Source organism: Argopecten irradians, chromosome 2, assembly GCF_041381155.1.
Source record: "Argopecten irradians isolate NY chromosome 2, Ai_NY, whole genome shotgun sequence".
NCBI classification, from domain to species: domain Eukaryota; kingdom Metazoa; phylum Mollusca; class Bivalvia; order Pectinida; family Pectinidae; genus Argopecten; species Argopecten irradians.
In genome coordinates this window covers 51,055,521-51,067,218 of record NC_091135.1, presented here as the reverse complement: position 1 = coordinate 51,067,218, position 11,698 = coordinate 51,055,521, and the positions used below count along the sequence as shown (strand labels likewise).

Here is an 11,698-nt window from a genome sequence, read left to right as displayed (position 1 = left end):
TAACAATGTTTTTTTGTTGATGTTGTTTTTACTGATTGATAAGAGGTCAAATAACTGATTAGAAATAATAGTTTGCTGTTGGCAAACATTTTTGCTGCGTCAAGCCAAATATGAAAAATTTGCTAAAAAATTACCATTTTTGAGCTTAAAATCCAATTTTTTCATTTCCTGCGTAGAAATAACTACATATATTGGATTATATGGTCCTGATATGTAATTGTTGTTCTATTGTGGTCATTTTGATGCCTCATTTGTCTTCTTCGGTTGAAAAATGTCAATGTTATGACTATTTTTCAATCTTTAGTGAAATTCGATATGGCGGCCATCTTGATGACGTCATAACCGGAAGTTCATCCCAGTTTATACAATGTTACCTCTCGATTTCGTTATCAGTGGGCCATAAGGCTTCAGAAAAACATTGGTTCGTTAAGTTGTGGGGGGGTGCACGTAGACCCCTCCTAGATCCCGGCCTATTACTAACGACATTAAAATTTTGAATGAAATTGTTTCTAATAAAATATTTAATTGTGTTAACCAATATGTACCACAAAAAAACTGTAATTATACGACCTGGTGATACAATATGGATGAATAATGAAATACGCTTGAAGATAAGACTGAAAAACAGACAACACACTAAAGCTAAACAAATAAATTATCCTAATTCATCGGGCAAATATAGATCTCTACGGAATATTGTGATAATTATGATAAGAAATGCGAAACAAAATTATCTTTCAAAATTACAAAATTCTCTTGTGGACAAAAGTATCCCTCCAAGTAATTTATGGCGAATTGCCAAGTCTGTGATGAATACCAAAAATAAAACTGATACAGCTTATCCTTTGGAAAGTAATGGTGATTTGAAATTACATCCAGTAGAGATGTGTGAATCTCTGAACTCCTTTTTACATCTATTTCTACAACTAATAAAACTATTGATGATGTTCCATTAGATATCCCCCATTTCCCCCACGAACTATCAAGTATTACTGTCACTGAACAAGAAATACTAGACCAGCTTCATCTCATCTATGTGAAAAAACCTCCAGGTCCTGACTGAATTCACCCTAAATTTATCAAAGGTGTATCGAAATCACTTATTAAACCATAAAATATTTCAATTGAACTTGGACATCTACCTCAAATCTGGAAAAATGCTAATGTTACAGCTATCTATAAAGGTAAAGGAATAAGAAATTACCCATCTAATTATAGGCCTATTTCTGTTACACCATTATTTAGCAAAATGCTTGAGAAAGTAGTTTTTAAATATCTCTTTAATTATCTGTCGTCTAATAACATAATTTCAAAAAATCAGTCAGGATTTCTTCCAGAAGACTCCACTGTAAATCAACTCTTATCTGTTTATGATACAAGGATACTTGATAGAAGAAAAGAGGTAAGGTTAGTTTTCTGTGCTATTAGTAAGGCATTTGATAGTGTTTGGCATGATGGTCTTGTATATAAATTAAAAAAGTATAGTATAAAAGATAATGTCCTCATTTGGCTCACAGATTATTTAATGGATAGACAGCAGAGAGTTCTAATTGATGGATATAAATCATCTTGGAAAATTGTATCAGCTGGTGTGCCTCAAGGCTCAGTACTAGGGCCATATCTATTCTTAATCTATATAAATGATTTAGAAAATGAAATTTACTCTGTCATTTTTTTCCAATGACACGTCACTCTTTGTTCTCATTAATAATCAAGTAACTGCTCCTGAAATTTTTAGATAATGATCTTTTAAGAATATCTATTTGGACTGATAAATAGGGAATGCTTTATGATCCTAATAAAACTGAAGCACATATTATTTCTAATAAACATAATGCCGATATTCTCCATCCCAATCTGACATTTATAAACAATACTGTAGCAAATGTGAAAAAAACACATAAACATCTTGGAGTCTAATTGAATTATCACGGTTCTTGGTCAAACCACATTAATTACATTTACGAAAAAAACTTATCTATCCAATTATGCAGCTAGGATTGTCAACGGATTACGCAGAGGTACAAACCATGCTCTCATTTATAAAGAACTTGGCTGGAATAATTTAGAGAAACGTAGAAATGACCAACAACATATGTTATTCTTCAAACTTATCAACCTTCAAACTCCTGATATTTATTCGAAAATATTGAACCTTATATTATTGACAATAACCTAATAAATCATAATATGAGACACCAATGTATATTTCAAACACCTTTATATAGAACTAGTATGTACTTTAATAGCTTTATCCTAGTTTAATGTCTTAATGGAATAGACCTCATTGTAATTATTATGCTATGACATCATCATGTGAACTTAAGAGGGAGCTAGTCCGTCATGCCATACCCACTAATGCTGATGAATTATGTACTGATGTTTTTAGATATAGTTGATTTAGATAATTTGATATCATTTATGCCAACTTAGAAACCAAGCAAGTCAATTAAATTCAGATTTATATAGAGATCATCTTATTGATAATGCATCTTGTATCTGTGGCAGCTCTGTGGAGGATATTTCTCATTTCTTTCTATTTTGTCCAAGATTTATAACTGAAAGACAACTTTTAATTGATTCTCTGTCTCAACTGTAAGTAGATACCCAACTAAATCTTAAGTTAAATCTCAACTTAAACATTCATCTATATCTGATAAATAATATTAACTTCCTAACAAGGGGAAGTAATCACCTCAGTCATGAGGTAATTACAGTAATTTTCCTGATGTACTTACTGATTTCCAGAGAAATCATCGCTGGTCGAGTACGATATTAAATAAACTACAGATGATTCTGTCAGAGTTCTTTCAATTCATATGAAGGAAACCATTCGCAAGGAGATGGACCAAATGTTAGCCATGTTGAACCTTCAGAGGCGCTATATGCACTCCAGTCGTCATCGTCAAAAAGGATGGGTCTAAAAGATTATGCATCGATTATCGCCAAATCAACAGAGTCACTGTTTTCGATGCCGAACCATCGCCCAATGCCGATGACATTTTTTTTCGCTATTGGCCAGCCATAGATATTGCTCACGTTTGGACCTCAGCAAGGGATATTGGCAAATGTCAATAGCGTTAACTGCATTTACCACTCCAGTTGGTTTGTTCCAGTTCACGGTAATGCCCTTCGGCTTAGTGAATGCCCCGGCATTGTTCTGTCTGATGACGCGAGCCGGTGGGGAGACTCCGCAAAACTGGAATTACAGCGAAACCATCAAAGTGTGCCTTTGGATATCAAAGCCTGGATTGTCTGGGTTATGTGATCGGAGACCAACGATTGTTACCGAATCCCGACAAGGTAAAGGCAAGTATGGACGCTCCACGACCAGAAACCAAAACGCAAGTGCGATCATTTATAGGGTTATCCGGGTTCTATGGGATGTTAATATTCCGAATGTTTCCGCAATTCCCGTTCCTTTAACGGATCTCACAAAGAAAGAACAACCCAATTAAGTAATTTGGAAACAACTCCAAGAGACAGCGTTCATAAATTTATAGAGGATGTTGGCGAGAGGTCTCATTCTGAAACTTGCTGATCTTGAAGCTGACTTTACACTAACTAAGAACAGATGAATCCGAACATGGAAATGGCGCGGTCTTGTTGCAGGAAGAATCAGACGAGCTACTTCTGGTTGCGTATGCAAGCAGAAAGTTCAAGGAATAAGAAAGAGCATACTACGTTGTCGATAAGGTTTGTCTGGCAGTCATGTTGGGAATTTCCAAATTCGAACGCTATCTTCATAGACGCGAAGTAATTATCAAAACCGACCATCAGCCCTTGGTCTACCTTAACAAACATAAGGGAATTAAATTCTCGACTGATGAGGTGGGCTCTATTTTTGCAGCCGTATAGGTTCTGGATACGCGCTATCCGCAGGAAGGACAATGTTGGCGCAGACTGCCTCAGTCGATTGTGAGAGTATCATTGCAGTGCTATGTGACATTTGCTTAATGTACATTTCTCAACCCAACCTATTGCATGATCGTAAAAGGCGACTAAATTTAGGATCTTATCTTTTCTCTTCTTCCTAACTGACTTTAATCTTTCATAATGCCTCCCTTGGCACCGCCTCACTTTTGTCCTTGAGTTGAGTGTTCGCCCCTGTGAGGAAGGCTTTGGGTTCTGTCCCCTGGCCGAGACACACCAAATTCTATAAAAGTGGTAATTTCTGCTCCTGCTTGGCGCTCAGCATACAGGGAGTGGGACGACTGGTTCGCCTGTTGTCAGTATAATGTGACCGGGTGGTGTGTGTTGCTTGGTGTCTTCGGCGGCATGCATCAGTGATATAGCACTATAAAAAGGACAACAGTTCCACTATACAAGAAGACACAACACGAATATACTGCAGTCTCCCAAAACACGCACCTCGCACAACATACACGCATTACATCGCAAACATGGGAGGCCGTCCTTACATGACCATAGCTGTTAATAGGACGTTAATGAATCAAACAAACAAACAAAAAATCAACCCAACCTGTAGATATCAAACTGACAATGCTATGTATTGTTGAATTGAAATTCTCTTTAATTCTTAAAGCAGATGTGTGTGTAACATATCATTGTAATATATGTATATATTCTTATTTCGCGCCTTAATTCGTGTATGAACCGGATGTGCGATCAGGGTAGGTGGGATGGAACTTTAACACCAGCGATATGTGGAACATTGACAAACAAACCTCAGCTTACATTACATGTCCTTGGTGAGCCAGTAACGTGGTCAAGGTTTTGGACCATTAGCTGAGTGACTTATCTGCGGTCTACGAACGCTAACGGTGTTCACTCAAGATTTGAAAGACCCATAGAGATGTGTTATATGAGTACATAGCTTCCTATTATTCGTGCCATACCATATATTGGTTTTGATACATTTTGTGTGTTAATTTAAGAAGAATTGTGAACATTTCTTCGAATAAAAAAGAGATAACATGAACAGAAAATTACACTTTTTCATCGATGTCAATTTGGTTTTCGAAAAGAACTTGAGTCTATTCCAGCAATTTATGTTGTCAAAGAACTAATTAACTACTACAATGGAAAAATTATAAGGTTTCTTTTTATTTTCTAGACAATGAAAAGACATTTGATAGAAATTGGCAAAATGGGCTTTTTATAAGTTATATAACAATTTAATATTTAAGGAACATTTAGTGTGTTATGCATACAATTAAGTAACATGTGAAGTAAGATATGCTTCTTTTCGCAGTGAGTTCATATAAGGCATGGAGTCGGTCAAGGGAGAGTAATGTCATCTTGGGTGTTTTCAGCATATATAGACCAATTAATATACTCGTTAGAAAATAGTAAAAATGGAGTCATAATGGGAAAAATGCATATTTAAAATGTTCTCTTAGCAGACGATACCACCTTACTTTAGTCGTCTATTTGTAACATGCAATTCTTTAACAATGTGTTGAAAACTATGCCAACACTTGACGATTATCATATATTGGAAACAAAAGCTCTCTTATTGTATTTAGATGTAACTATGTAAAATTACCATTTAGTAAATTTCTATAGAATATTTGTAATGATATCATTCTTGAAAAAGATATATGCTGGCAAATTACACTCATCGAGACATGATGATAAAAAATATTGTTAATTGGACAGCAAAAAAAAAAGAGGGAAAAAATACCTCGTTAAATGATGTAGGCATAAAACCTTCAAGAATGTTACCAACTACACCAAAATGTATTTGGGAACATTTCGTACTACCTGGTGCACTATATTCAAGTGAAACATGGATAATGTATCTTCTAAACTAAGTGAAACATTAGAAATTGCACAAAGGTATTTTGCGAGATTTATTCTTACACTTGCATTCAACTTCCCCAGCATATTCTATAATTTCCTCTCTCTGGTCACTGGTCAGTTCATGGGATATAGATAAATGTAGATTATTATTTCTTCAAAGGTTATATAATTTAAACTCTTGTTATATTCACTAGAAAAAAAATGTGGATTAATTGTTATTGACCAATCCGCATATTCAAATCTAATAACCTGTAATTTAATGTAAATTGTTATCAAATATAAACTTGACTTGTTTATAGAACAATTCATAAAAGATTAATACTGCCAATCAAAACTTCCATGGAAAATATTGTAAAGAATGCTGTATTTACACATGAAGAGAATACATGGAAAAACAAAGTAAAAAATAGATAAGACTTTGAACGTTTTTGGTTAATTCATAAGAATTCAGAGAACATCGTTTGATTGCATTGCTATCAAACCATTAAAATCTTAGGAACCAACTATTATTGATAATTAAGCTTGGTTGTAAGGCCATTACACCAGGCATGTGTCGTCTCTATGGAATGGCATTTGCTGATATTATTAAAAAAAACATTTAATAATGATAGTTCTTCCGCGTCCAAACGAATTATAAGTTTCTCAAATACCATCCAGTGGTTTTCCATGTTCACACGACATAAAGTATTCCCTATGTAACTGCCATGTAAACAATATTGAGTATATTGTGTTTGGCTGTATGTGTGTGTCTGTGTGTACCGCTGGATGAGAAAACCGAGTGAAGCATCTGTACCAATTTACCCGTGGATTTCGTGACAGTACTCGAGTCTTTAAATAACACGGCTGCACCCTTACAATATTTACACACGCGGCGACTGTGCATCTCTGTACAGTCATGATTTATATTCGTAGATGGCTATATATAACTTTGCTACTTAGCTCTAGGTCTGCTACCAAGAGTGTCATCCATAGCGATACCGTGTATTGAGGCGGGGTTGTTATATTTTCGTCGTGTTGAGCAGATGCATGTTCTGGATAAGAGGTAAGTTAACTTACTCCAAGCCATCTTATATTCATGTTTTACATACATTTCAATGGGGGGATTGTAGAGTATAGTGACCTTTTGTATGATAATGTACATAGTATAAACATACATGTCGGGATGTCGGCAGTAGCACAAGCACGCGCACTTGTTAAGGTAGAAGGTCCCTTTTTAGGGTGTGTTTTTCTAGTTAGAATTTCAAGTTAAAAAACTGAAATAAAACATACATTCTATACACCAAAATGTTCGGTAGGGAACAGACAGTCTGTGAATAAACTATTTATTTAAAAACACTTCTGAAATGAAATGAGTACCTCAACATTGTTGAATTTTTGCTGCAAATCCTCAGAATTCGTGAAGTCATATATTGTTTGAAAATGAACTCAAATATCTTTTAAAAGCTATTTTCTAGGTCTTGCTATGCTTTTGTTAATATAATATAATGATAAATATCTAATTTTCACTAGTAAAAGTTTGTTAAAAAATAAACAAGAAATCCAAAATGGCAGCCATGGACTACTTTCTCCATGCAATGTATGGAGGCCGATAGGGCAAGTACATTTATACCAGAGATATTATTCAAAGAAAATTTGCAAGAATTAATACAATTCAAAACTCCTTGTAATTATGTAGTATATTTTGAAAAGAAAGAAATGATTTATAAGTAAATTTATGGAAACAAAAGATAAAATGGCATTTAAGGTCACTTGAGGTATGTATGCTTAAAAAAGATTTTGACCTTTTTGGTAAAGAAGCATTCAGGAATCAAACAGATGCATATCAAAATCAAATAACCATTACATATGTATTTAAATTTGTATGAAATCTTATCGCAAATGAATAAATAATGGTCAAAAGTTTTGTTCCATTTTCATATGAAAACTTCATGTATATGTACGTGTAGTAAACTTTACTTTCTTCCTTTGGGGAAAGCCTGATTTCCCAGATTCAGGAAACACACTCTTCTGGTAAAATGTATTTGAAAAAGGAAACTTTTATCTGTAACGAGTATTAAATTTGAGTATATCTGGATTTCGAGAAAAATACTGTAGACATTTTTTGTCAGTTTGACCACTTCTGGTCTCCCACTCTGGTCATGTGGCTCAGAAACCATGCAGTTCTGTTTCACTATTTATATAAATACAATGTGTATAATGTATATAGTGTTGGTTGAAAACTTGTGCCAGGTCCCTGTGATCTCTTACTGATAATTATAAGAAAATTCAACTTTTTCCTGAGGGAAACAAATACAATGAAACAAATAAAATTGATATTTTTGTCAAGAATTTTAGAGTCCTTCAATCAAAGAAGATAAGACCCTCATTTCTCGAAACAAGTGCAGACTTAAGTCAGAACTTAAGTTTTTATCCTTATGTAACTTTTGTAAAACATTTTGACTTACGTAAGTTTTTTACTTAAGTTTGTTTGAGATATTGGGGCCTTGTTGACTACAGAGAATGTTAGACGACAGACAAGATATGATTTGAAAACGTTACTGAAGTCTGTCTTAAGTTCTCAATAAACAAGAAAGCAGATTTTTTCATCAATATGGTCATCAATATGGAACGATAAGATGCACATTAGCATATTATGTACCTAATGCTTTAATCTTGTAAAATTTCAAGCAAATTGGCCCTTTGTTAGTAACTAAACTTTTCACACAGAGTGACATAACGGGCCCAATTATTATGTCCATGTAATTTTCTAGCAATACTTAGAAAACGGTAGTGTAAATAATAGCACCTCATCTATTCATGTACTTGTCTATCATTCAACAGTATTGCAGAAAAACACAAATTATTTTAGTCAATTATGATTGTCATTACAGTCATAAATGTACAATCTGCATGGATGATATTCATTAAAAATCTTCAATTATCACTTTCTGTAAAATTTTTCATTAATTATTTTTCCAGCTCCACATGGTCCTTTGTTAAAACTCTTTTCCCTGATACAATCTCAGTTATTCTCCACTTCTCCTGCTTAGCGCTCAGCAAACAGGGAGTGGGACGACACAACATGAATATACCGCAGTCTCCCAAAACACACACCTCGCACAACATGCACGCAACACACCGCATACATGGGAGGCTGTCCTTACATGACCATAGCTGTTAATAGGACGTTAAGTAATCAAACAAACAATTAAATGTATGGCGTCATGCGAAAATTTTGGAGTGATTTGGTCAGCTCGGACTGACCACACAAAAGGTCACGCGAAGGGATATGTGATCGCGTGACCATTGATACTCAGATATTTTCTCACGGCAAGGTAGGCGCCATTTTTATATTGATTTACCCGCCTCCACCCTATATTTTGCCACCTTGATACTTAAGTTAGATGAGGGTGAGAACATTGAATTAGGTTATATAATACAAAGATTATGGATGCTTTTTGTCCCCTCATCTACAATAGTTAGGTAATTGTTATGTAAAAATGTATTTTGTTACATAAATTTAAAGAACATGATGTATTCTTACATGTGTACTTGCTACAGAGTTTGTATCAAGTCAATGTTGTTTTTCATGTCGTTTGAATAAACGGCCATCTCCATCAAAAGCTGATGTTTTGGTTCTTCTTACTATTATACTATTGCATAGATTGCTATTGGTCTACTTAATGCTAGTCATGCAACATAAATAATAGGTATGTTAGCTATGTCGTGGAATACGTTGCATAAGGGAAATGCTTATGGGACCATCTAATTGTATCATTATATATTTATCATCTGCAAAACAGCCATAAGGAAGCAGTTTGGAAATAACAGCTAAAAATACATAAAAATGTAATGACTAGACTGCCATATGGTGAGAGTTTTCCGGTGTTGTCGTGTATGAAATGTGGTTTCCGACTAAATTACTAGCACAATAAAAGCGAGCTGAATGAAATTGTTATTTTAAGCAGCCTTCATAATGTAATACTCTCGTCAATATGTTTGTACTATCATAATCGCACGAAATCTAGGTATTTCCGTGTAACATACCAATTCCGAAACAAGTTGTTCTTTCATATATCCTGTATAATGGATCATTCAAACTTAATATGTTTTGCTGCATAACACAAGAATAGTGATTAAAATCATAATATTTAGACAGACAGTATCCCTATAAATACTTATCTAGCCAGCAAACGGGAATTGCTACGTTACTTCGTACTCAATGAAAGTCCATTCGCTCGCGCAACAGAATATTTGTTTCAAGTATGCTGTATTATTGTGTATTACGTAATCTACAAAGAGTTAATATGCGCAGCCGTACAGAAAGCGCAGCTATGTATAATTTTGGGCTGGTGAAGTTACAGTCGTTATTTCTGCTTCAAGTAAATCCTTTATATCTTCAGTATATAGTTGATATATGAATCTCCTTTGATGTACACGAATTTTGAGTAAACACAGTGTATGTTGCGAGTCTGTATAGCGGCACTCGGGCACTTGCTAAGACAAATGAAACAATGGATAGTGGATATTTTTGCCAATTTATTTATTCGAAGTTTTTGTTGTAATCTTAAGTTACAAAAGGCGTCATGGATAGCAAATTGAACTACCAGTGACTAATGAAGTGTTGAATGATAACCAACATTAACATGTCAGACACTTTTCATGAGTTGATCTGCTATTCATCATTGAAAAATCGAGGCAACCGTCTAATATTTTGCAATATTGTAAGGTATTATATCTGGCTTTCATTACTTTAAGCACCATCATAGGTTTATAAATGAATTCAACAATATTCAAAACACATTAATAAATATAAATGGACAGTGTCTCTTACTTAATCGTATTTTGAAGTTGTAGGATGATCAGTTCAAATTGTATAGTCCCTTGCATCGTTTTGAAGCTTGCACTGTATAGCTGCTTGGGAGGAAACTAGTATAGTCGCTTGTTATAAAGAGGAAATATATTACGTAATAAATGCTCTGAAGCTAACAAATTAAACACATTAGTCTAACAGAGTTATCAAACACACTATCAATTTAAACGTTTAGTCAACTTTGTTGCACAGATCATTATAATACAACTTAGTTGGATTAGAAGAATGCAATAGAATGCACCACGTTGTGATATACAGATATAACTTTGATTTCCATGTACCTATCATTAAAAAATATCAGAATAATATAGAAAACAAATCCTTCTAGATCATTAAATAAAATTAATTACGTCATTTCTATATTTCTTACGCCGAAAATTTCTGTTCACACACAAAATTACTTTCATATTTTCGTGTCAAACGTTATTCCACGGTGATTCAATTTCGCGATTTAAACGTTTGTTTTACTGTATTTTGTTGCGGCATTTGATTTTCACAATTTCTTATCAATAGCGAAATCTGTGTAATATAATCGCATTCCTTACTATAAGTTGGTTCAATAGGGAAAAGAATAATTCCATTAGTATGGACAAAAATAAATTTCATGTTATGACGGTCAAAATGTCCACATAATCAAATCTCTTTTAGGTTACCGCGCCATAAGTCATGATGACCTATTGCGAAAGTCTATTGTCCGTCGTCGTGCGTCGTCCGTCGTGATGGCTGATCTGTAAAGACGTGGGGTAAGGTGTGTGGTGAAATATTCGCTAGAAATCACATTTCTAAATGATTCTCATTACTGTGGTATTTTGCATTTGTTGACACTTTCTATGGAAACTACTAAATGATAATCAAGTCTTATGAATATATATTGAAATTCTGTAAAAATTGGTAAAATTGTTGGCGACGTACTCGGTGGTTTATCCGACGACGAGTTATTTTTAGAAACTGGTTGAACGACATCACGCGTACCTAACGTTCAGTGTTTGTGCAGGTATGTCACTCAACATATCACAGGAGCAGGCGCATGTGTTTGTTAGTACGTTAGCTCAAACGGACAATAAAGGGAAGGAACGGAGT

The 11,698-nt window shown here is 34.4% G+C and overlaps 1 protein-coding gene across 2 annotated transcripts in view; it reads left to right on the top strand.

Annotated features, from left to right (window-relative positions):
* Positions 1–6,536: 6,536 nt before the first annotated feature.
* Positions 6,537–11,698, top strand: part of LOC138315844 (protein-glutamine gamma-glutamyltransferase K-like) — a 46,878-nt gene continuing 41,716 nt past the window's right edge. Inside the window, exon 1 of one of the 2 annotated variants that reach the window (XM_069257143.1) lies at positions 6,537–6,808. The gene's annotated coding sequence lies outside the window, so the exon portion shown is untranslated. The remainder of the gene's footprint in view (positions 6,809–11,698) is intronic. The other variant, XM_069257142.1, reaches the window with a different exon arrangement.